Below are 20,886 nucleotides of genomic sequence, written 5' to 3'. Positions count from 1 at the left end.
AGAGAGAGAGAGAGAGAGAGAGAGAGAGAGTGAGAGTGGAGGCCTCTCGTGACTCTGGAAGGTTGTGGCTGATGCTGCGTGACGTGTACTGGGACAGCAGGTTATTTTTGCTCATGGAGACAGAGGGCCAAGGCCAGCACCTCCGCCAACAGGCACGGTGGAGCTCCATTGTCTCTTAACTCTTGCCCAGTGTAAACACCTGCCTTGGCTTGCAAACTGATTATACACACTCTGCCGCCAGGAGTGTCCTGTCCAAGCGGAGATTAGCCTTTTCTTCTTTCTTCAGGCCTGGTGGATGGGAGGGCCTGTGCTGACCTACAGTATCTTTACGATTTGTAGCATATACTTGGAGAAATGCCAGCACATGGAAATCTCATGGTCGTACAACCTAGCTACTACTGTGTGCTGTCCACAACATTTTCATCTGGCTCCCTTTCAGAAGGCTTTTGTCTGACTTGTGAGGATGGCTGTGTCTATGACGTATCTATCGCTTAACCCTTCACCTCCTCCTGTGGGGGTGGAACTGGTTCAAGGACCCCAGTAACTGATGGTGAGAACTGTCGACACCCATCATCTTGACACATGCCCCTCCTGCACTAGGTGAAGACCTGCATAGCCCACAGGGAAATGAATCCCAGATATACACACCAGGCTCTAGGGTGTGTTCATAATGCCCACCAGGCTCAAAGGTGTGTTTATAACACCATAATGTCCACCAGGCTCTAGGGTGTGTTCTTAATGCCATAATGCCCACCAGGCTCTAGGGTGTGTTCATAATGCCCAACGAGCTCTAGGGTATGTTCATAATGCCCACCGGGCTCTAGGGTGTGTTCAGAATGCCATAATGCCCACCAGGTTCTAGGGTGTGTTCATTAGGCTCTAGGGTGTGTTCAGAATGCCAGCCAGGCTCAAGTGCCCTGCAGGAGAGAGGTGGATATATGTGCACATACATACTGTATATATTCCCATTCACATTCATATATATTCATATTCACAAGCCTAAACCCTCAAGCCAAGACCAGTTTCTATTGGAAACATGTTATTACTGATTTGTTGGACTAAAACCATTTTCTTCCCCATTTTAGGTTTCATTTTACCCCAGTCCAGAGCATCATATGAACTGCTTGAGAAAATTTAGTATTGTTTTTATCCAGCAGCGGGGACTGAGCTCAGCACAAGTGATGAACAAACATGAATGTGATGAACCCAGTGTTCCAGAGGGACGGAGCTGGCAGGAGCAGTTTACGGCCTGACACCGAGGATCTGCGTGTTGCAGCATAACAATGTAACCATGTTTATTCGTCATTTGCAATGGCATATGTCATACATGGTAACTTCTCTGAGAAAAAAATTCGCTCGACTTTAAGAAACAGTGTAAGAGCTGATCCAGCTAGGAAGGTTAATTCAACACTGGAATTCTCGCTGTGAACTGCGTTGACCTCTTTATTCCAGAAGTTTCAGCACACTTGGCGAGTCTTTCTGTGTGGTTTCTCATGATTTATGAGTTGAGTCTGCATGGCTTTCTAATATCACTGTAATTCTGACAAAATATTCTGTCTTTGCTTTCATTAGTCCGGGCCAGAAAATGTCCTCCTTCTTTGGCTGTCTCTGGTTATACATTGATGGATCTTGCACAAATAAAAATGACCTTTATGCGTTGCTTTTTTTTTCATTTTTAATATAATGTAAGAAGTAACGTAGGAATATCTCAGAATTCTAGGATTATGGAAGGTAATTGTGCTCATTTGCTGTAATGACAGACAGCAGCCCAGCCTGTCCAGCTGGCAGAGACAGCTGGACTTCGGAGCACTACACAGGCGGTCCTCTGAAAATGGGATAATTGCTTCATAAATCCTTGTTGCTCTGCTGCGAGTCCTACAAACTGCAACACATGCGCACAATGTTACTCCCACATCCTGCCCACTGTATTCCCCTGTCCACATCAGCCCATGTATTTTCCCCAGTTCACACATCCTCAGACCACAGATTTCATTTCCCCTGTCTCGTGTTTTTCTGCACGGGGCTCACCGCATGCCGAAAGATTTGTTTGAGAGCCAGGTGTTGTGTTTGGTATCAGGAAACCTACATTTTCTGACTGAGATGATTTTGGACGGCATTAAAGTACCGTCGTAAACTCCTTTCAATACAGTGAGAACCTCCCATTTAGGTCCTGAGGCAGTGGCACTGCAGACCACCTGGCTAATGTACTTTTGTGTCCAGGTCTGATTTATTTCCTTGAGCCTTTTGCTTTGAACCTGCCCACAGAAACCTCCAAACGTTTCTGTATAGCAAAAGCATAACCTCTGCCTTTACAACACACTGCACTAGGTTTGATAAGACTTCTGTGTAACGCAGTTAGAGAAACTGGCAAGAAACGGGCTACTATGTGTTGGCGAATGGCTAACAGAAAATGTGCACAGCAGACAGTTGGTGAATGTATGAAATTGTGTGTGAAGCTGACCAAGCAATTCAGGGAACTTCCTTTTAAACAGGAAACGGTGGAATGGTCTATGAAGTGTTATCGCTGGTCCGTTGCCAACATCAGGCACTGGATAGATGTCTTACGACTTGAGTTGCTGGCAGAGTCTCAAAAAACAACAATCACAATTCAAAACTGGCCTTACATGGATTTCTGAGAGCAGGTTTCAAAGCGTAAAGAAGCATTTAAAAAATTTATTTACACAGACTATAGACAGATTTCAGCTCTAAAGTCACAATAGAATGTTTTTTAGGTTTTGGTACTACATGACCTTATAGATCCATCTGCACTCATGCTGCACACAACCAAGCAATGCATTCAGTTTGGTTTTCACCACCAATCAGAATAGGATTACGTCCTAAAATATGTTATATATAGCTTTGGCAAAATAGCGCCCTCTGTTGATGATACTTAAACAGTTGTGGATTTGAAAGTGGTTTGCCCTCTCCTCTGTACTCTGGAGGAAGAAGTCAGCAAATTGTCAGCATGAAAACAAGATTTTCCATCCCCAAACACCTGGAAATATACTCTAACTTTATGATGCTTTATTATTAAGTATATTATTTTATGTACAAGCACCTTCTTATGTTTCTCCCAGCAGTAGTGGTTAAGCTAGGTGGTATGTGTTGCCCTCATTTCCACTTGCATATATGCATACCTCTGAATATTTTTGGGTTCTAGCCTGGTACACATTTCTGCATCTAGTTTTGCCAAATTAGATGCATGACTCCAGCACAATGTATATATATGTCTATGCATGCACATTTATATGTTCATATATTTCTACATTTATATTTGTATATATGCACATTTAATGTATATCGGTATCAAAGGTGGCCAGCTTTTCCTTCATGAAGTGAAAGTAAAATAGGTCTTCTCACACTGTCATGGTTATTAAAAGTGTCTAACATTCTCCAGATGATCCAGGTCCCCATCGTATCAACCCCGCGCTCCGCTAGTGAGAGATAGGGCTGCACCCTGGTACGAGATAATTGCTGATACATTTGAACTTGTGCATAATGTGCGGTCATTCGAGTACAGTGTTCAGCGGAGTGTGTTAACTGAAGCCGGTACAGAGATAATGCTGCGTGCGCTCCTAGTTAAGTTCCTCAGCAGGGCTGGAGTAGGTGCGGGGGCCTGAAAACCAGTCCAGAGACACTGAGTGTATAACCCAGTGTAATGTCACCCACTGCCTTTCAAATCCACATGCAAGAGGAACATGGGCCATGATTTTATTTAGACTGCTTGGGCAAATTGTATTCTTGACATGAAACAAGACAAACTTTTTATTCAGATAACTTTGTGCATGTTGTGAGTTTTTGCTAAATTTGTACGTCCTTTCTGATTGTACATGCCATGCTTGAGCTGCAATATGTCAGGGTGGAAACAGACTTGGAAGAGGACCTCATGTTCTAGGGTCAGTGCCTCATACTGCTTGTCCTGTGCTTGTCCGACAACAGTAGAGGGCAACAATCCAATTCATTTAGCTTCTGCCCAATTCATTAGTGTGTCAGAAAATGACAATTTAAGTGTCTGAGAACCTTAGCTGTTTCAATAAGTCTCCTCCAACAGTGGGGCCAAGGAAGCAGCCAAGCTGCTCAGCCCTCCAGAAGACTTTGGCCAAGAGCAACGTTGACCACACTGTTTTTACCATTAGAGGATCATTTTCTCTCTCGATCAGCCGTTCCTCCTTCTAGAGCTGAGTGTCAGCCCACCACTCAAGAGGAGTTGTGGGTTTCAGGATCAGTGTGTGCCAAACACGACTACGGTTCAGCCTCTGGAACTAATCACAGCAGGGTGTTTTTTTTCCTCTTCATGGTTGAAGACAGACTTTGCCTATTGGTCCATGTGTCCCCCCAGTTCACTTCCTTTAGATTAATTCAACTCAAGAGTTACTCATAAAAAAATAAAACCCATCAACAATGGAAGAGGTTGATCAATATTCACAACAATTTTCCTACCTTCCCCTTGAAGCATCCCTGTCTAAAGATCGCTTTCACTGTGGGTCACGTCTGTGGCGTGGGTGTGAAGTCTGATAGGGAGTGCTGCTGTAGGGAACACTTGGCAAAATGGCCGCTGCCTTCTCTTCATGACAGAACGCAATAGCACCCCCTCCCGATGCAAAATGAGAGAAAAATGCTGGATATGTAGATGTTTTTTAAAAAAAACAAAAAACAATAATGTTCCATATTTAATTTGGTCATACCAAAGAAACAGCCAGGTGAATGTCCGGGAAGGAGGAGGTGTGGTGTTGTGCATTCGTGAAAGGCCAGCGTCAGTGATTTACCTCATAGGATGAGGCAGCTGTTTCGAGTGAAAATGCATGGTCTGTGTCTGGTATTGACTCACTCTGACTTATCTGCAGAAAGGGCTGATGAACTCTGTCAAAGGACAAAGTTCACAGGTAAAGTGGGGAGTGGGGGGTGGTGTGTTTTTAACAACTGGTGCCTGTTGCTCGTATGTCTTTTTGCACCATACCCAAAGGTTAGAAGAAAGTGTAGTGTGCAGTGTGCTCCCACAGGCTATGATTGCTAGTGTAAGATGCTTCCGCTCAGGGCTGCTTTCTTTATGCAGGATAACTTGATACACTGTCACATCCTGTCACATCCAGCAACACAGTACTGTTGACTCACTAATACTCAATGACTGCTGTATGTTGGTATTAACATCAGCTTGGCAGTTTGTAGATAGTCACTGTCTGATCTGTTGCATTTAGTCATTTAACACCCCAACACACATGCAAAGGGTTGAGAGGGTTAAAGATTACTGATTGCCTATTAGAAATGCATCTGTAATCTAATCCAAAGGATTACTCTATTAAAGTACACTGATTACCTTCTGTTACTTTTCAATTACTTTTTAACCCATAAACTACCAAAGGGTTTTGGAACACTATTGCATAGGAACTGCATAGCACTCATCTGAAAAGGGGAAATCAAATGCAGATTTTAATCAGGGATCTTCACTTTCACTGCATTAGCGGTATAACTATGATAAGCATAGCTTTAGCATCTGATAATAACTGTGGTACATAACATGAGAAAAATTTGACAATGACAGCATGGTTCAGCGAAAGGTTTTTTCCTGTCCCAAACTGTAGGGAACTATAAAAGAAACCAAAATGCACCTAAGGAAGTAACACACGGTACATATGTTGCACCTTTAAATAATCGCAGGCTACATGCTGATGATATTGAAGCGCTATAACAGTCACTGGAACCGTTTGCTCTATTGGAACCATTAAAAATGGGGCCGGGGGGGAATAAACCAGGAGTGAGTGATATTATTAAATTGTAATTTGATGCTGATATGGGACTGACATGTGAATATGAGGGGACCAAAAGAGTCTGCTCACTGTGGAGGGGCACAGTTCTCTGGACAGGGCAACTGCCTAGCAGGGTTGAGTCATGTAGGTGTTGAGTCATGTAGGTACGATGTTCTCTGAATGGGACACATTTTCACATGGCCTGGACCTTTTTTTGTCCATGCACATAATTGTATCACCTATGCAATAAATAACTGAAGAAAACTCTTTTTGTTCTTTCCCATATCATTCCACGTCCTCTGTTGCTGTATGTAAAGCTGAAAGTACAACAATCAAGTCTAATCGATCAATGAATTCCAGGCTACGATAACAACAGATTCATTCCACATGGCATGTTTAGGACAGTGGGAGTAACAATAGACCTGCCGGGAGGGTTTTTACGTACACAGAACTTAATTAGATCTGCCAGAGCAAAACGTTTGCTTCCTCTCTGCTTCCATCTCACTGCTGACCCTGGGACAGTCGTGGCCGTCATAGTGTCTCTGCGCACAGTGATTCCAAAAGGACGTTCTGTTCATTTTCCCAACGCGGCTCTACACACTGTCTAGCAGTTATACAAACTTTGTCTCCAAATGCACATTGCTGTTGGATCTTGCTCACAGACCTTTTGTGTGTGAATCAGAGGAGGGATGCATGCGCCCACAGTCTCCCTTTAGTGTGTTTGTTGAGAAAATTCAGTACCTGATTCTCTGGCTTCCTTTAAGATTCAGTGCAGGAACCCGTAGGGGGCGCCAGGACATGATGCTGCAGTGTGAAGGGGCAGATTTGGAACACTGCACTGTGATCTGGAAATACTGCACAGAAACGGAGAGTGTTCATCTTTTAGTGCTCATATACATGTTTCACATCAGTTGCATTTCCGATTCTATCTGCTTCGATCTTGCATTTCTGTCAGAGTAAATCTTTTTTAAAATCCTTACTCTCCACCTATTTCTGTAAACCATAGCCTATTATATCAGTCAGTCCAAGAGCAAAAATTGATTTATGTTGATGATGATTGTTGTTGTTATTATTATTGCATTTAATCATAAACGATGCTTCTCTTAGACATGAAATAGTAATATACGTGATTGTGCCATGTTACAGTGCCTCAGTTATACATATGACTATCAGAGCTGGTGATCTTACTGTTATTGTCACTTATTCCGTTTTAGTTTTTTATATTACCAAGATGTGACGTCAGAGGGATCAAAATAGACCTCTCGCCGTTCTCGCGCTTCACTTTGAACACTTCGGCGCATGCCGGTGTGCTCGCACTTCAGCAGGAATCTGCACGTGGCTCTTAAAAATACGGCAGCTGAATCAAAAATATTGTAATCACAGTTTCAAACGGATTCACCACGCTTGTTTCCATGCAGAACTGGATTAGGTGCTCATCTTGACACCGGGATACTCTCTACGTTTATTCCGTTTCTTCTTAAAATGAGCCATTGTGGCACGGAGATTTTGGACACACGCGGAGTAAAAAGCTGTTCAAGGTACACTGAGTTTGTACTCAGTTCATAAACTGTTGGTTTTATGTAGATTTTTACTGTTTGTTTGCACTGGTTATAACATGCATTGGAATATATTTGGAAAAAACTCTTTTTGGAATATATTTGGAAAAAACTATTATAATTTAGTACACCTATAATTTAGTTCTGGAGTGCCGTAGTCTGCATAGATAAGCCTTTTGGTAAATTAACAGTGGTTAAGACAGGTAAATGCAGGTATACTTATGCTGAAACAGTGTTTCAACAGTGTTTCAAAAGAAGTATACGCTGGAAGAGACAAACACAAAACTTCGAAGCGTTTCAAAGCGTTTATGTCAAATTCATGTTACGCTTTTATAGGCTGCTCCACCGTAGCCCTGGAGGCAGCGTTTGTAAAATATGTAATAAAATTAATATAAAACCTCAGATTTCAGTGTTACGCTTTATAGTAACAACGAAGTCATGAGAGTGTAACAAAATGTACATAAAAATCTTGTAGATTAAATTTGTGTTGAGGACAGCCTACAGTCGTTTTACAAAGAAGTGTGGGATTAACATTGTTTATAACACAGTGATACTGACATTATTCTATGACCTCCGTGGTTATTTGTTCAGACTAGAACTGATCTTTTTGTTTTCATGCATGTTAAACTTACCAAACTTAAAACCATTTCAGAAAGTGCTGTAATTTTCCAGTTCTAACGGTTTTATGATTTTTACTAATTTACATACCAAACTACTGGAGATAAACATGTTGTAATTAAACAATCTGGAACGCTTAGTCATTAGAGTGATAAACATCTGCAGGGTACGCACGTAGAGAGACGCCTAACCGAGTAGTCCCTCAAACTAAAATTTCAATCAACTACTTGATTTTGACTCGCCGGTTTCACACCAGGCGAAAGACACTCAGCGCTTGGAACTTGGACCGTTCACTTTTCCTAATTCATCGTGGCAGATAACTGCCTGGCCTTTGAATTTAAACATCAGAATAACTGATTATCCGTTTGATCCTAGTACACATTATGTACGTGACACATGCTAAACATGTTTAAACATGTTAACGTATACTGAACCCGCATTTTGCATTCTCATTTAAAACTGCGACACTGAATCCTCATTTTGAATGCACATTTTAAACCGAGATACGAAACCCGCATCTGGCATGCACATTTAAAACTGAGATACTAAACCCGCATTTTGCATGCTCATTTAAAACAGAGATACTAAACCCGCATTTTGCATTCCAACAAAAAAACTAAATTCTGCTAACAACAGGTAAATTCTGTCGGTTAGAAACAGTTTTGTCTAAATATAGTTAAAAATGCAAAACATGAAATTTGAACTATGCAAAATATGTGTACTCAGTAATTCGCTTAGAGATAGGCCTAATTTAATTTAAAAAAAATGATTGAAAGGATAGTTTAATCAAAGGTCAGATTTACACCAAGGTCCACACTTACCCCAAACAGCCTTTCTTCTTGAATTTTGCACCGGAGACATAAAGCTAACGTAACTAGCTAACAAGTACTGGAAGTGTATGTTCAGCATTTAGCATCTTGCGAGCTGCATGCCAAATTCATCACACACTTGCCTTACTGTGTCAAGTTGTTAAATAATCACTAACTGATTTACTTATGCGCATTCTCACACTGACGTACTCTTATCTGTAAATAAATAAATAAATAAAGGACAAACATACATTGTGTAGCCTTGCTAAAACAGTAATGGCTCTAATTTTAAAGAAAGAATAATTTTGTTGTTGTAGTTGCTTGGTATCAAACAAGATGCATTTTGAGAAGCTCTTGATTGCATAGGTTATAAGTCAATAGCTAGCTATCTGCATGTCAGTTTATGATTAACAACAAAGAAATGTAAAATGAAAGTGTAGCCAATAAGAATAAAAAGAGAATGATTCTCAGCTCAGTTTCACTGATTGGAGGCAGATTGCATAAAGAAACCAGACAGAATGCAACCACAGATGAGCTAGTTATGTTTTATAACATCGTCCCTCATCGGCTAAAAAGTGATTACTGCACATCCAGAGGTTTTTCTTATGCTCCTTGTTCAAAGAGCCTGGCACACATAGATAGTTTGTGGCTAAAAAAGTGGTTTTCTTCAGACAATCTGTGGAGATGTTTAGACAAATAATCTTTGTGTGTTTTTCTATTTGCAGTGTCTGATGCTTTATAACAAACTGTTGAATAGTCATCTCATGTATTCTACTCTCATGTTTACATTGTCATGCCATCTGCTGCAGAAGTGATAAGTAAGAAATGATTGAAATTGTGTTCCAATTTGATTTATATATTTTAAATGCAGACTGTTATTTTAATGAATCTTTACTGAAAAATACTTAGCCAATTGATATGTTTGGAGAAAAATGTCTGATGATTTAGTCGAATATTCTGTGGGATGCTGATCAGTGTGCAAACGTGTTTCTTAGTTACGTTAGTTTTGTAGCTCCAAGACAAAACAAAAGAAGCAAAATTCAGACACAAACATGATTGGGTAAGTGGAAAATGTAAATGTAATTTTTTTGCTGAACCTTTCCTTTAAGTGAACCCTTGCTGTTTACAAAACATAAACCCTTATAGATAAAGATAAGGTGTTAGTTGTGTTTGTCTGTATAGAAAGTTCAGTAGCCAAAAGTTCATCGTATGGTAGATAACCAAAGAATTACTGATGGGCTCTCCCATTGGAATGTTCTAAAAATAATGGCCAACTGAGGTCCAGATATGCATGTTTGCAACATTCAGAATAGCATCACTAAATGCAGCAGAGTGCTGAATTTACTTACTTTATTTTTATTACTAAAAATATTTTTTAAAATAAAAAAAAAACTAAGAAAGTTAAACTTTTGTAAAGTTAATAAAATCAACTAAAAAAGACCCCAAACAAATAACTACAACAGCAAAAACAGAGGAACTACATCATAAAGAGGCAGCTATTTATTTTCATAGTGCCATAAACATTTGGAAGTCTATTTGCCCATTAAAAATATTGCAGTAAAAAAGTTTAGAATTCTGTTGTCATTTAGATAAAAGTTCAGTTTAAGTGCTTTACATCTTTTATGGTTTTGCAGCTGTGGGCTACTGATGGTTAGATTTTAGATTAAAAGGCATTTTCAGTTTTATAATGTTTTTTCACACAGTAAAACAATGATGCTAATCAAAACCGATATAAGAATGTAGCTGCAGTTGTACTTTTGATTGCGGGTGTTTTCTTGCTTCTTAGAGGTGCTTTCATTCATTCGCTCACTCCCTTTACATTTCATACTGTTCACCTCTTTAAAATACCACCTTCCACACAAATGCAGTAATACTGTATTATCATGATATATTCATTGCTATTTTGATCGTTTCTACACCACATCTACACTACATTGTGTTGCTCTGATGTCTGTTTGCCTTTTCTTGGTTTCACTAATTACTGGCTCTGATTTATTGAGAAAGGGTGTGTGCATAGTTATAAAGTGTACTAAAGTCAGTGTGTTAATAGCTTATATGTCACTGGAAAATGCTCATCTCAATGCGGCTATCTCTGCCATAACCAAACGGTCCATTGTTCCTTCTGACAGGAATGTTAGGTTATGGTGTTGGATCATAAGATGTGATTGACATGTGTGATTGACATGTGCTTTGAAATATATGGAGGCTTGTGAAGCGCCACAAAGCAAGCATTATTCAGGTGTGACAGTGAAAACACAGGCCACTACTGCTTGCCAAGTGGCACTATAATGGAGATACCATGAATTCTGCAAGTTTGATACACGCTGCATTGTCATTCAGATGACACTTTAATTTGTTTTCCTTTTTTGTTTCCCGTGTGATTATGCAGGTATAATTAGGAAAGCATTCTGGGTTCAATTAAATGTTAATAGACTGATATTACCCTATTCACCGCCCACCATGAGGAGAAAGACATTAAAAAGGCTATTCTAAAGTTGTTCATAACAATCCAATCAGAGAAGCCATCCCTCCTTGGTGCTTCGATTTGTTATTTGCTGTTTGCTGTAAGAAACATGAGAATGTCATGTCCATGGTGACCTTAACCATCCTGAAAATAATCTGTTCTGCGGATCCTGTAGCAATGGCGTTTAGGTGGATGGTAGCGCTGTTGGCTTGTATTTTTGTTTTGTTTTTAATCAAATGGTTTCTGCCAGTCTGCCAGTGTAATTCATGAATCAACTGGGAAATTGCAAACCTTGTTTTTTGAAAGATGTGATTAAGGTTAAAATTGACATTCAAATGCAAATGAACCTGCCTTGGTCATGGAGGTCACGGTGTTCAGGAGTATGTGTTTTAGCGCTAGTGGCCCTAATTTGTAACTGTGCATTTTCCTCTGTCATTCATGAAGCTGTATTTACTTTACCAGCAACCGGCTGTCTTACACAAAGTGATACTGCTGTAAATCCCACACAGGTCTGCACAATTATTATGTAATTTCTTTAAAAAGTAGTAGAATAAGAGAACTGAAAAACAAGAAGAAAAAATAGATGACTGCATGGGCTCCAGGCGGTGTTTAGTTCTGTGACCTTGAGCCCCTTGTAAGATACAGTTTCACAGGGTGACATACGATGGGCCGCCTCACAGTGGAGAGTGATGCTAAACATGCTGACTAAGGTATTTTAAAGTATGACTCAGGGGGCCAGTGACATTACTGAAGGATGACAGATGAAACAGAACTGGTGGTTCTCCTTAGTGAGGAATTCTCTTATGGACTTTTATGAACTCCTCCCAAACGACCCGTTGGCCTCATCAGTTGTCGTGTGATGTAAACTAAATCGTTTTAAAATTCTTGGCTCTGCTGTGTCTTGGTGCACATTGTGAATTTGATTGGCTTACTGCGCAGGCTTGTGGCAGATAATTTTTCATAGCACATCCTAATTTAGGTACATCTATGCGTTACTTCTGACAAGAGTTTGCTACTACTATGACCCTCTTATATCACATCCTAATATAGGTACACCTATGCATTACCTTTAACGAATATTTGCGTCACTGCTACGCCAGGAGTAGACTGAAGCTCTGAAAAGTATCTTTTGTTAATCCGAAAGTGTCTTCTGTTAATCCAAAAGTGTCTTCTGTTGTCGTGACTGCGGTCTTGTAGCTTTGATGTTGTTTGGAAGGCTCTATAGTCATGCAGTGCCAAACACATCCCCTCCAGTTACACTGGCTCCTGGTTAAAACTTTCCCAATGCACATCGTCGCATCTTCCACCCACACATAGACTCTCACAGTGTTTGTTATCAATTCTGAGAAATCTTCTGAGTCAGAAGTATAGTATGTATTCACAAACAAAGCTCTGGTCTACATGCTGGGACAGAGGTGGAGGTGGCTATGATGAGAAATTCAGACCGAGATAAAGAGACGTGGTTTTAACATTGCCATCATCAGAGCTGAACAAACACACTACTGGATCAGCTGTGTGCAATATGAAATGATGTTTTCATTTGAATATCTAATAAGTTGTACTGTAATGGAGGCAGAAGGGGTTTGGGAGAGTACTGAGCTGATTGTGAGCGGTGGAGTAGATTACAGTGCGTTACCATCGCAGCATAGTAATAGGTGTTGCAAGCTATGTCTTCCCCAGCTGAACTGTGGGTAATGACTGCAGCGCAGACACAGAGGCGTGGAGGGCCGGAAGCCAGAACTCCAGATTGCACAGACGGTCGCACACTAACAATAGCTTTTTATCAATAAATGTACTTTTGCCAGAGTGGAGATGCCATGGGGATGATATGGGTTAATGGCCTGCTATGCACACGCACACACGTACACACACACTCACACACAGACAGACTTACACACACACTTACACACACACTCACACACACACACACACACACACACACACACTCACACACACACACTCACACTCACACACACACACACTCACACACACACACTCACACACAGACAGACTTACACACACACTTACACACACACTCACACACACACACACACTCTCACACACACTCACACTCACACACACACACACTCACACACACACACTCACACACACACACACACATTCACACTCACACACTCTTATTGTGCTGTTTTGTCTTTGCCAGTCTGCAGAAGGGCTCACTTCATGACCATCATTCTAATTTCATATATATGGAATTTTGTGCATCCTGCGCACAGGGATATTTAAGCGGTAATGACAACAAACATGTGTTTTAGATTTGTGCCTAAGGGTCACACAGTCATTTGGGCTAATGAGCAGTTTATAGCACAGCTTTGACATTCGCCCGTGTGATAGCGCTCATATTAGGAGCTGATGGGGCCTGTGTGTGCTGTGCATTTATGTGGCCGCCATGTACTCTGCCTGTGCTTCAGGAGCGGACTCACAGCCTGCGAGCTATAGGAAACGGTTACACGCAGCCTACTGGATTAGCATCGAACTCTCTGCTTCCACCAGCTCCAGGTCTATAGGCAATCACGGCCCCTTTTCTATGTGTCTGTGTTAAACATATTAGCTCTGAGGTGATTAGATCTGTCAACGTACACGAAACAGTGTGTGTGCAGTCAGATGCCGATCTAGGATCGGTCAGTCAATCTCCCACTTACACACGTGCGCCCTCTCCCTACAGCCCCTGCTACCCACATGAAAATTGGATTACCGTAGAGGCATCCATCGTGTAGGGGTAACAGGGGCAACCTCTCGGGATGTTAACGCAGTCTGCCCGGGCCACACGGAGATAACATGAACAGGACAGCCTGTGCTTGTTTGTTTGGAGATGTGCTTAACATCTAAAGTCAAGTCAATTTCATTATTAAAACTAAACCTGAAAAACGTGCAGCTAGATTCTCCTCAGAAATGCAGACCTGACACAGCCATAACAACAGATAACATTACGCATCGCATATGCATTATGAAGGCGCATCTACCAGAAGCTTCCGTTCCAGTTGTTGGAGAGTTAGAACGTACATTATGTCAGGGTGCATTATGCATTTTAGGGTACAGTCAAAGTGGACTGCCTTCATTATATTTCTTTACCATACCTTCTTACCTTCTTCCTGAAGGAACAGAGTCAAACCAAGGAAATGCTGGGGTGTTGGGAATCCTCAGACTCCTCAGAGCTTTTCAGTTTGCGTGATTTAGTTTGCATGAGTCAACAAATGGCACTGTCACCGGTAGTTATCGCAGACACCTGTCTGATTCATCTGACTGAGTGGAACTGAACTTGTGACATCCTTTATTAAGCACCTTTTCTGTGAACTCATGTTCTCTGAACTTATCATTTATTTTTGGTCCGCCGTGATATTTTCTAGCACTACTCCTGTATTTACGTGGGCCTTATTTTATACATGCAAGTAATGAATTTTATATATATATATATATATATATATATATATATATATATTATATGCCGTCACAGATGGAGTGAAACCTGTAGCCCTAGACAGTGTAGACGGTGCTGTCTTCTTAGAGAGATTACACTCATGTCAAAGAGATGACAGTCATGTCACAGAGATTAGTCCTGTCACAGAGATGACAGTCATGTCACAGAGATTAGTCATGTCAAAGAGATGACAGTCATGTCACAGAGATTAGTCCTGTCACAGAGATGTCAGTCATGTCACAGAGATTAGTCATGTCAAAGAGATGACAGTCATGTCACAGAGATTAGTCCTGTCACAGAGATGACAGTCATGTCACAGAGATTAGTCCTGTCACAGAGATGACAGTCATGTCACAGAGATTAGTCGTCACAGAGATGTCAGTCATGTCACAGAGATTAGTCATGTCAAAGAGATGACAGTCATGTCACAGAGATTAGTCATGTCACAGAGATGACAGTCATGTCACAGAGATTAGTCCTGTCACAGAGATGACAGTCATGTCACAGAGATTAGTCCTGTCACAGAGATGACAGTCATGTCTGGCGTTCATTTTTATTTGTTTCTTTTGTCATTCCTTCTGTTTGCCTTTCACAGTAACATGGTGGAACAGTGGAACAGGACTGAGTTACTAACAGGAGTGAATCACTAACAGAACTGAGTGAGTAATTGGACTGAATTACTAACAGGACTGAGTGAGAACAGGACTGAATCACTAACAGAACTGAGTAACAGGACTGAATCACTAACATGACTGAGTGAGTAACAGGACTGAGTTACTAACAGGAGTGAATCACTAACAGAACTGAGTGAGTAACTGGACTGAATTACTAACAGGACTGAGTGAGTAACAGCACTGAATCACTAACAGGACTGAGTAACAGGACTGAATCACTAACATGACTGAGTGAGTAACAGGACTGAGTGAGTAACAGGACTGAGTCACTAACAGAACTGAGTGAATAAAAGGACTGAATCACTAACATGACTGAGTCACTAACAGGACTGAATCACTAATCACATGGTAAAGCTCAGCACACAGAGCTCGGTGTTCCTGCAAGCGATGGGGACTTTGGGTTCTGATCCCGGATCAGGGGCATAAATTAGTCTATGGTCACGTAACAGCTGTCATCAGTCCTATGCATTAACTCAAGCACACTTCATTCATTAACATGGTTTTACATTAACAACACACATCTTTTGGGTTAGAATCAAATCGATTTGCTATTCAGTGATTTTTATATCATTATTATTTTTATAAATATTTTGAATGCTGTTCACATATCTAAATGCTGAATAATGATGTTTCAGTGAAGAGTTTTTCCTCTTTTTTCTTCACAATTTTCTGCAAAGCAAGTTGATCTGTTGGTTGTTCTTAGAAAGCCTTTACTGTGTGTGATCTCTGACCTTTGTTGTCCCATGAAAAAAAGACCTGATAACAAACGTGAAAGAGATGGAGGTTTTAGTTTGAAATTAACCCAGCTAAATAATATCAGACTGGTTATGTCCAGAAGTGCTAAACGATATGGGGAAACATCTCCTCTGATTTTTTTTAGAAAAATACAATTGCAATTTAGGCTGCAGAAAAAAAAGCTAGCATGGTTAATATTTTTTAAAAATACTGCGTGATAGTACCCATATATCACCAAACCTGAAGCTTGTACATAGGTGGACAAAGTCTTTTGGCTAAAATATTGTTCTTTAAACCCAAGAAAAAAGTTAGAGCTCTTCTTTCCCAAGATTCACTCTGCCTCCATCTAAAACATCCTTTCCTGTTATGAAGTGTGCACAGGTCAGGGGTCAGGTGTGGTATCTGTGGTTTGTGTAAATATCTTGGATCATTAAACGCACTGAATGTATCTCAGCAAATACTTGAAAACACCTCAAAATTACCCAGAATCCCCTCTGATCCACGATTTTCGAACAACTTTATTTTCGATTTTCCCCAAGTTTAGCCATATCCAGTTCCCAGAGCAGTAGGTCCTTCCCATTTCATGGTTCCTCATCCTCCACTGTGAACCCTCATGCTGCATATTTTCCAACCACTGCCTTAACATAATTTTGAGCACCTGCTTTCAGGCACGAACAACAACTGTCAGCCACATAAAATCCCCTTCGGCTGGTACATTTTTTACTGATTGTAGGGGAGCGCCTTCTGCTTAGATGGTTACTAATTGCTTTCTCCAGCCATGCAACCCTGGTTATGAGCCATCACACACAGGGACAGGGAAAGCTCAGACCGGAACCCCAGACGCAGCTTAAATCAGATCCATCATGGGCGCTTGTCACAACACAGTACAATCCATACCATCAAAATCTCACCTAGCATCTGTTAATGGGCAGCTGTGCGCGTTTCGTGCAAGCAAAAAGTGGCACGTTTCCTTTGCCACTGCAATTCAACCCCCCCCCGTCCTTGGGTGAGGTGAACTATGAGACATAGCCTGAGTGTGCTATAGTAAGGGCGGATGAAGTGGTGTTTGTTAGTGTGTTAAGTGGTTCTCTGCAGCACTCAACCCAGAGGGGAAGCCTGAAAGCCCAGATCACAGGCGCACTGAGTGTTTTTCCAGCCCTGCTGTCTGTTCAGCTGGCAAATGCGCAACGCTCAGTCTTGGTGACAGAGCACATGCAACCTGCACCGATACGTGCCATTATGCGTGCCGTGCACTGCTGAACCTCTACTGAACACCATCCCCCTTGCAAGGTTTCATTTGCAACACCTTTTGTGATATGTTTACATAACCGTGTGGCAAAACAATGGGGCTAGTAGGTGGGGAGTTGGACTGGCGAATGGGATATTGTGCTGAAAAAAGGGCATGTGGGAACAAAAGTAACTTGATTTTGTTTTCTTTTATTTTCTTAATATTTCCATGAGTAAATCCTACTGTATTTTGTCTCTGAATGACCTCAGGATGACTGTGGTGGTAAACCCCCCTGCCCATAGCCCCCCCTACACCTGGACCCACAGACCTGACCACTCTGTAAACAAACAGCACGTCATAACCTCACTGCCCAACTCTGAACCCCAAACTCTAAAACCAGAAAAAAAAGTGTAGTGAACAAAACAAAGGTGTTCTGCCACCCCCCCCCCACAAACACACACACTCACACCTTTTCCCAAAGACCTCATATCAGGTTTCCAGTAGGTTGGAGGCAAAACCGGAGATTCTGAGACACTGTTTAGTGAAGCCAAAAAAGCATACTGGGCTTTACTCCACAAGCATTGCACCTGCACAAAGTTGACAAAAATCATAAATAGCTATAATACAGCTGCATATGGTGATGATTATATATTATATGCATGATTATATGTTAAAATACATGTTTAGCCCTTGTTGAGACACTACCAAAGACAGCAATGAAATATTTTTGAACAAAATTACACTTGTTGAATCATCGTGACTCATCAAAACACCTGCAGAGCTCATCTGGAATGTCTGAGATCTGGTCGGGATGCTCACGGTGCAAAATAAAAAAATGTTTAAAATTTGTTAGAGGGAGCATTTGCATATTGTAGCCTTCTGTGATATCCATATTTCAAAGGGCAGAGTTGCTGTAATGATTAACAGAAGATATATTGTGTAGAATCTACCATGCAGCGTTCTGACAGAAACACAGGCGTTATAAATGAAACAGCAGATGTATACGTTTAGAGCGGAATCAATTTCAGAGAAGGTAAGAAGAACAAGCAAATGCAATGGCCAAAATAAAACAGGGTCCTCACCTCCAAGGTTATGGACCAATTTGATCTTGTTATCATCCAAAGAATACCTTCAGTCCTGTTAAACCTCGTTTACCTTCTGAATTAAACAGTAGCTTAGTTTAAAGTCAGTTGAATGTCATTCTTGTTCTGCATAGTCAGGGATCAAAGGCCTTTTAAAAAGACTAACGGTACTAGGGCTGCCCGGAGGCCAATTGTTCAAGCTGACCCTGTCAGCCCTGCTTCTAGAAAAGCTGTCCGAGTCTGTCCTGCGTAATAACCCCCCTGTGACCTGAAGCAGGGCTTCTCTGATGAGCTGTCAGTGTCCTGTTAGTGCTACACTTCCATGAAACAAGTGCTTATTTACCCAGAATTCTGTACGCTCACTGAGCAGGACAAGAGCATGTAATGAGTTGATATGGGTTGTAGGCTCACTACTCTGGTGTTGCTCTGGGATATTAAACTCTAGCTGCCTCATTACCCCCACGTCACTCTTGCCTGCCTGCTTCTGTCTGCACTCTGACTCGAAGGAAATGACATCATCTTTCATGGCCTTGTCCTGATTGCACATGCATGTATGCATTCACGCCACCGTGACTTTGAAGGAGAGCTTGAAGAAAAGTGAGTTTGTTCATTTTATGGCACTGCAGGCATGACAACGGAGAACTGAGTATAATTGCTCGCCTTGGTGGGCTTGATGTCTTAATATTGGGTTGGCAATTTTCATTGTTCCATATCACTGAATGCCAGTGAATAAATCACTTGATGATAATAAGAATCGCTCGATTACACATGATGCAGTCATGCAGTGTGTGAGGTGCATGGGAAAGCTGCTGGAGCCTCCGTCCCTCCTGAAACGGACCTTAAATGGACTCTCCTTTCCTTTGTGGGTCTTCTGTTTTTATTGGGTTTCAAGCACATGAACCGCTGCAGGAATTGCGGTTGTTTTTATCTGTGCCTCGTCGCCTTTGCTCTGTGAAACAGAGCAGCTGGTGCGACTTTTGACTGCTCTGTGTATGAACACGTGTTAAGTTAAAAGCGCTGTTACTCTGGAAACGGCGCGGCACTTTCCATAGGCTGGTGAGCCGGTGCCGGGTACGGTCCAGAGCGGCTCCCGCTGCAGGTGTTAACACAGGCGGTTTTGCTCTGGCCTCTGGCAGGCTGCCCTGACTCTCTCACCGTCGTGCCCAGTTCGGGGGACTGGCTGATGTTTACAACATGCTCTCTGATATTGTACATGCAAGATGACATCGTTCAAGATGATTGTCCTGAGAGAGTGCCAAGAATGTCTTCTTTTTTTAAAATCCAGTGTGCTTTCCCCTTTGTCATTCCCTATTCTACGTTCCTAAAGTTCCTAATGCTCCTAATGTTCCTAATGCTCACGTTCCCTTTAAAAATTAGTGTGGCTCATCTCGGCTGCTCTTCTGTTCCCACTGTTCATCTCGCCCTCTGTCCCTTGTGACCTCTCCCTCGTTCCCTCTCTCCCTACTCCCTCGCTCCCTCGTTCCCTCTCTCCCTACTCCCTCGTTCCCTCTCTCCCTACTCCCTCGCTCCCTCGTTCCCTCTCTCCCTACTCCCTCGTTCCCTCTCTCCCTACTCCCTCTCTCCCTACTCCCTCGTTCCCTCTCTCCCTACTCCCTCGCTCCCTCGTTCCCTCTCTCCCTACTCCCTCGCTCCCTCGCTCCCTCGCTCCCTCTCCAGACTGAGGCCTTGTCCTGCCTAATTAGCAGAGATGAAAATGGACAGGCCTCATGCTATTTTACTCCCCACTGTCATGTGTCACGCGTGAATGCTCTGCTTCAGGTCGCTTCATTATGTCTCCAACCCTGCGCTCTTGCTGCGACAAGCCCGTTATGGGTCTTTAGGAGACTGCCCCACTGTCTCACCACTTTTGGTATTAGATGTGGTGTATGTTGCCTCAAACCAGATAAACACGGCACCAGTATTAAGGAAAGCTAACTTTGTTTATTAATGGACCCCTTGACTGCTGTCAGTCTATGACAAACAAACTTTTAATCTGGGAACTCCAAAGGAGATTAGTCACTTCACTTCATAAAGTACTGGTGTGCTGCCAATAGTTTGCTTTGACACTATTGCATCTAACCCAGACACCTCAGTGTGAACAGGGTGAGCCAGACAAGTGTGCACAGAGTACACCAGGCCAGTGTGTGTACAGGGTACGCCCGGTCAGAGATCAGGATCAGGAATGGGCAAGCAGACATTCATATGTATCTTATGTAACAAACTCTAGGCTTTTTAGATCTCAGTAAGCCAAGTTTATCAGTTTCAATGGCTTCTTAAAATTAGTGTTTTTTCTGGCTTGAAAAGTAAAAGTTGTCGGGGTCTGTATGTCTGATATAGGGGATGAGATATAATCATTGTAATTAGTCTAATAATAAATGTGGGCGTGGGTACTTTTTTGGTGCCTGACATTCATCTACTTGGGCAGTAACATGAGTTTTATACACCTGATACTCTCACAAACACTTTGTTATAATTTTGCCCTTATATGACTCAGTAGCTCTTGTGAAGGCCTGTCGGAAATAAAAGGGTGTCATCGC

The 20,886-nt window shown here is 41.8% G+C and overlaps 2 protein-coding genes across 2 annotated transcripts in view; both read left to right on the top strand.

Annotated features, from left to right (window-relative positions):
• The window catches only part of slc25a10 (solute carrier family 25 member 10), a 41,759-nt gene that overhangs the window by 11,597 nt on the left and 9,276 nt on the right, over window positions 1-20,886 (top strand). The window lies entirely within an intron of this gene.
• gcgra (glucagon receptor a) overlaps window positions 7,044-20,886 on the top strand; it is a 36,624-nt gene continuing 22,781 nt past the window's right edge. The window contains exon 1 of the mRNA XM_027026762.2: window positions 7,044-7,282. The gene's annotated coding sequence lies outside the window, so the exon portion shown is untranslated. The remainder of the gene's footprint in view (window positions 7,283-20,886) is intronic.

This window comes from Electrophorus electricus, chromosome 4 (genome assembly GCF_013358815.1).
Source record: "Electrophorus electricus isolate fEleEle1 chromosome 4, fEleEle1.pri, whole genome shotgun sequence".
In the NCBI taxonomy this organism is placed as follows: domain Eukaryota; kingdom Metazoa; phylum Chordata; class Actinopteri; order Gymnotiformes; family Gymnotidae; genus Electrophorus; species Electrophorus electricus.
Note: the sequence above shows the minus strand (reverse complement) of the source record. Positions and strands in the feature narration are given on the sequence as shown.